Source organism: Lipotes vexillifer, unplaced genomic scaffold, assembly GCF_000442215.2.
Source record: "Lipotes vexillifer unplaced genomic scaffold, Lipotes_vexillifer_v1.1 scaffold402, whole genome shotgun sequence".
Taxonomy (NCBI): Eukaryota; Metazoa; Chordata; class Mammalia; order Artiodactyla; family Lipotidae; genus Lipotes; species Lipotes vexillifer.
The window spans coordinates 2,241,643-2,247,714 of NW_006798409.1; the positions used below are offsets into that span (position 1 = coordinate 2,241,643).

At 45.9% G+C, this 6,072-nt stretch overlaps 1 protein-coding gene across 1 annotated transcript in view; it reads left to right on the top strand.

Moving 5' to 3' along the window:
* The first annotated feature begins 853 nt into the window (after positions 1 to 853).
* KCNJ6 (potassium inwardly rectifying channel subfamily J member 6) overlaps positions 854 to 6,072 on the top strand; it is a 285,950-nt gene continuing 280,731 nt past the window's right edge. Inside the window, exon 1 of the mRNA XM_007470486.1 lies at positions 854 to 1,399. The gene's annotated coding sequence lies outside the window, so the exon portion shown is untranslated. The remainder of the gene's footprint in view (positions 1,400 to 6,072) is intronic.

The window sequence follows — 6,072 nt, forward strand, 5'->3', positions numbered from 1 at the left end:
TGGTGTGCTCCCTGGAATAACAATACAAAGCAAGTTTAAAACTCTAAGGATGGAGGAGGCAGTTGTGCAGGGACTGCCGAAGTCAACTTTGAAGGCAACCTGGACTGTGTATGAAAACGCCCACAGCACCTTCTCCTTTTCCAATGCCACGGAACAGAGACATCTGGATGAGGGTAGGGGAGGAGCAGCAGTGGGGACCGGGGCCCAGCTGCCGTGGTCAGGACGGAATGTATGCAGCAGCCTGCTGGTCTCCGGCGGTGCAAGCTTTGGGGCGCGGCCCCTGGGCTCCCAAGCAGCCCGCTCCCTGCGCCCCCTGCCGGCCACGTGGACAGTGCGCGCTCCGGCTTCCGCGCCCCAAGCTGACTCTCCAATTCAGCCCAGAGGAAGACAGGGACAAGAGCCTCTTTCTCCTGATGTCACAAAACATTAAAGAAAGAGCCCCCTCCAGCCAGCAGTCAAAAACTGATCCCCGAGCTTCGGCTTTCCTGCTTTCCAGGCTTTTCTTCGAGAATAACTTAGTGACACGGGGGGAAATGATGAGAACCCGAGGCTAACCCTAAAATCTTCCCCAGGAATCGAGAGCCCCACATTTCCAGTCTCGTATTGGAGGGGTGGGGCTTGACTTGGTTGTTTCGGCATTGGCTCGGATTTGGGGGCGGGGGGGCGTCGTAGTGTCCCCGCCCAAGCTGGGCGATCCAGCGCGACACTGATGCTGAAAATGGGAGGTGGGTGGGCGCCTCCGGGTCCCCAGCTCCATCCCTCCGGGTCCCCGCCCACGGCCTCTACGGAACAGGCTGCGTGGCAGCTTTTGTCCAGCACGCGGCGCTGCGCTCGCTTTTATCCCCGGAGCCGCGTCGGTTCGTGCGCTGACAGCCGGGCTCAGCCAGTCGCCAGGAATTGAGTAGCGTTCTTTGAATCTGCGGCTTTCATGACGTCTCCCTGCGTGGTCCATCACTTTTCTCCTAGCCGGGGATTTTTTTTTTCCGCCACTCTCGCCTTTTCCCCCTTCCCTCCACCCGGTCTCCCTCCCCGGCCCCTGCCCGAACGCACACCCCTCCGCCCCTCCGTTGGCCCCCGCGCCCAGCCCTCCTCTCCACTCTCGGCCAGAAGGAGCCAGTTTGAAGACGGCCGCACCTGGCCGGAGAGGTTGGGCGGGCGGAGGGGTGGGATCCGCGGGACCCGGGAAGATAGACCCAGACCTGGATGCACCGCGAGGAGAATGGAGTCTCCTAAAGCCTCCCGGGGCTGATGTAAAATTTGACCATCTGATTCCAGTTTTCCTTCCCTTTTCTTTTTTTATTTCCTCCCCTCGCCATCCATCGTGTAGTGAATTATTAAACCTTGCTCCGTTCCAAGAGAGGAGATCATGATTGAATGAAGCCACCGAGTCCGCAGCAAGGTAAGCGGTGCGCTGAGTTGCTCGAAGGCAAGAAGCTGGCATCAATCTAGGCAAGAGGTTCTGTGCCCTCGGGTCACCAACTCCCCTTCCCCAGTTTCCGCCGCTGCATGCATCTCCACTCTGATGAGAAACAGGATGCCCAAGTCAAGCGAAGAGGGAGAAGCAGGTTACATAACAGAAGGGAAATCTGTTTCATACGGTTCTCATTAGCAACTGAAAACTCGCAAGGGGGGCGGGGAGAGGAGGGGTCTGCATGCCCGGGGCTCGGAGAAACCCAGTCAGTTATTACAGACATCATTTCAACATCCGTTGGCAAAGATGAAATGCACGGATTAACTGGCAGGGGTGGCTTGCTATGTAGTCATTTACAGTTGGGAAAAGCCCATTGTCTTTGTGGAAAGCTGTATCCTTGTTCTTCTTTGCGTATAGGAGCAGAGGAGAGAGAGAGGAAGGGAGAGAGAGAAAAAGAGATAGGGAGAGAGAGAGAGAAGGAGGGAGAGAGAAACATGAGGAGGAAAAGGAAAAGTGAGGGGTGGGGAGAAACAAGCAGAGAATGGGAAACAATAACTCCTAACTGTTCTCTATCAATATAACCAGAGATGTGATATGATGACTACCAACAGTGAATAGGAAGTTCTCCCTAGAAGTAAACTGAATTATTTTGTAATTGGAAGAGAAAAAAACAAACAAACAACAACAACAAAAACCCTTCAGATAAAATGAGATGTTTACTGCATTTAGGGGGTTGGATGAATTCACTGGCTTGCTTCCTCATGGGTATATTTTCATTTGCAACAAGACATTAAGCTTGGATGAGTTTTTAACAGAAATGACATTTGTATGCGCCAAACCCAATAAAACCTTGGGTCAATCCACAGGTATATCTCTTGTACCTGGTTCAGTATGGAGAGACTCTTAGAGAGGAAACATATCTTGATAGAAACAGCCACAGTAATGGGGTGAGATTAGTGGAGAAACAAAATACCAGCATTTTCCAAAGAATCCCGCCTCCACTACCAAAAAAAGGGAGGGGAGGGGGCACTCCAGTACTTAGGGGTTGGAGATTTATTATACATTTACAGTGTCTCCTGCCAGCTTTTACCCAAAGTCTGATGATCCAAGGAGCCACCACAGAACCGGGTGTAATGCCACATTCCAGTTAGCACCATTCCCTGCCTACATTTCTTCTGAAAAACGGAGGAGAGAGATGCCCAGGAGCTGCTTAGAAAGAAGAAGGGGCTTTGCTACAGTCAGGGCTGAGCTAACTAAGCTTCGCCCATTTTGCCTGGAGAAAAAGAGAAAGAGCTCAAGTCTCCATGGCGACCCAGGTGGGAGGGGAGAAGGCAGCTCCAGTTACAAATAAACGTTGTACAAAACTTTCCCAGATCCAATCAAAGAAATAAGGGAGCCGCGTCCCCTGCAGAGGGTCCCAGGGCATAGGTTTTGCCCAGATTCCTGCCGGCGACCGGCGAGGGGGTGCCTAGGACTGGCCGGTCTCCATCAGACCTCCCAAAGTTGCCCAGGAGCTGCTGAGATTGTTGGACAGCGGGTTTCGGATTCAGCACCAAGGCCAGAGCACAGGCGCCCGCATTCCCACCCCAGACGGCTACCCCAGCGAACACTATTAAGTCCCTTTCGTCGCGGGAAGTCAATCGCTTTCTATAAAGGAACGATTCCCTTGTCAGTGCAGAATCTGGATATATGATTGTGCACGGAATTGCGTGGGACAGAGAAGCTTGCAAATCACCCATTTCACGCATGGCGGTGCATCACAATAGCTATTCAAAGTCAAGAACATTGAAACCGCAAACGATCCAAGCTGAACTGAGAATGGGGAAAATCCCATCCTCTGGGGAGAAAAGGAAAACACACACACACACACACACACACACACACGCACGCACGCACGCACACACATGCACACCACGGATCAGTCCCTGATGAGAGTTGTCTAGTTTCAACCGAGCCCCTATGGCTTCAGAAGCTTCCATTCATTCCTCGCCCTCTCGCTCTCCTCTCTAACTTTTTGTCGGGCTTAGACGGCAGAAAGGCGCTGTGGGAGCGCTGCGGTCAGCGAGATACCAGCCAATCAACTCCTGTCTAGGGGTCCTGAGGCCCAGGAGGGTGGAGGGATAGTTTACTCTTAGTCCAGACCTGACAGACTTCTCAGCAGAGCTGGTGAGCTCCAGGAAAGGGAAAAGGGTGTGTTTGTGAGATCAGTGACTAACTTTAAGTCAGCATGTGAACAGAGCGACTACATTTCCAAGGTCGCAGGCATAGTAAACAGAGGAGGAGTTACTTCTCCTAATAGAAACAAGGAAGAAACTGTGCAAGAGGGGCCGATTTATTATCATTCCAGTTCCATTTCAACATTCCTACAGGGGAAACAGGTAAGTTCCTCTGGCCATTCTGTCTTCACCTTAGGCAAGAATGGTCTGTGCCGCGCCCTCCTCTTCTTTGGTACCAGGTCCTCACACACCCCCTCCCCTGGACTGATACTGATGAGGAAAAATAGTAGACGAAGGTGGAAGCCACATTTTGAAGAGGAAGCTTTAAAAGGGGGCATCCAGGGATTAGAAGGCACAGTTTGAATTACAGAGCCCAGGCATGGTTTGGCAACTGGATGGAAATGCTGATAAAGACTCTGCAATACCCCTGGCTGCCATTCTCTTTTGAGGATGCCCTTATGCATGTGTGGTCTTGAGCTAGTTCTGGTTTGTTGTTTATGAAGGTAAACGATATGTATCCTGGTTTTCCTTGCTGGGCACTTCATTGCTTTCTAAAGATGATGCATGCAGAGCACTCAGGACTTGGATAAAACTGTGTGTTTATACCTTCCGGTCTTTTTTATTCCCCTGTGATCACTAGTGAAGGCAGAAGCAATATATTCTAAATCTGGGCAAAGGGTGAAATGTTACACTACATTTACCTTTTGGTTCCAGATGGACATGGACACGTTTGTCTATCATTTAATTTGAAAGAGTAGACAGAAGTGACGTATGGAGTATTATTAGGACTTAAACAAGGCAGTATTTACCCTGCCTTTGCTGCATCTGATCTTATGAGCAGAAGGAAAGTAGACATTACTTATGAAGATAAATCCAGACAAGAATATGGATTATTAGATAAAGTAATGTATTTGTGAGTTCTAAAGTTCAATTTCTCTCATGAATTAAAAAATAAAAAAAGACGGGAATGAAATTGCTCAATCAATTATCTTTAGTTCTGGTAGATTACATATGTTCATGAATTCAGTGCTAATTTACCAAACTATGGTTTGCTTTCTTCCTGGGTGGCTAATTGCTGAGCAAAGTGTCATTATGTCCTGATGACAGTGAATAGCATACTCCAAAATAATTGGTTTACCCATTTCAAGCAGGATTTGTTAAGGAGAGCAACTTAATTTTATGCCTGCATACCTGGAACCATTTTGTAATTTTTTTAAATATAATTTTGATACCTCACCCTGGTATTTCCTAAACATCAGTAAATATATGCACTTGTATGACCCAGGTCTTCATTTAATACACAGGACTGGTATAGGCTGTTTCCTTTGAGTATATAAAAATGCTTCAGTTCACTCTCATATTCCTCCCTATCTTCTCACAAACTATCCTTACTTTACAGGATAAAAAGAAAATAAAACATGAAAATACCTGTTTAATAAACAATAGAAAAAAATTCATTGAATATTAAAAATAAGTAAATATAAGGGTGGAGGAAGGAATAAATTAGGAGCTTGGGATTAGCAAATACACACTACCATATATAAAATAGATACACAACAGGGGCCTACTGTATAGCACAGGGGACTATATTCAATATCTTGTAATAACCTATAATGGAAAAGAATCTGTAAAAGAATATACATATAGATATAGATATAGATTCACATCCATATATATAAAACATATATATAACTGAGTCACTTTGCTGTACACCTGAAACTAACACAACATTGTAAATCGACATTACTTCAATTATTTTTAAAAGAAAGTAAGTACAGCCTTATGGAAGCTTAACCCCATTCACGGGTAGAAAATATTACTTTCTTCAAGGGTTGAATGTTGATAAAATGAATTTTCATGGAAACAAGACAAACCTTCTTTTTCAAAATGAGCAGGTAGGCAAGATAAAGCTTTTCTTTTTTTCACTATTCCTTAATCAAATGTTATGTAAGTAATATGTTGGTTAATAAGGGAAATGGACCAGAGAGAGTCAGAATAAGGGGAAGGAAGGGAGCTAGGGAAAAAAGCAGTTATTTATTTTTACCAGGTTTAAAGTCATGATACTTTTCAAAGCAAGGTAGGTTTTTTAGTTCATTGTATCAGCACTTTAAAGTTCGTGGACTTGAGATGTTTAAATTCAACAAATTTGGATTTGGCTTACTAAGATGGCATTTACTGTTTCTTTTATTTTTAATAATTTCATTTAAGTACCAAAAGAGAATTGGTTCCATCTTGATTTTTATAAAATTATTAAATTTGGTAGTATCAATAAAAGAGGAATTGGTAAAGTTAAAAAATTATCAGGACACTTCTGTTGAATTAAGGTATTTTTCTTTAATTGCACTTCAAGTATTTAAAGAGATATAAAAATAAAATAAAGTCATTTGGGGGCTTCCCTGGTGGCTCAGTGGTTGAGAGTCCGCCTGCCGATGCAGGGGACGCGGG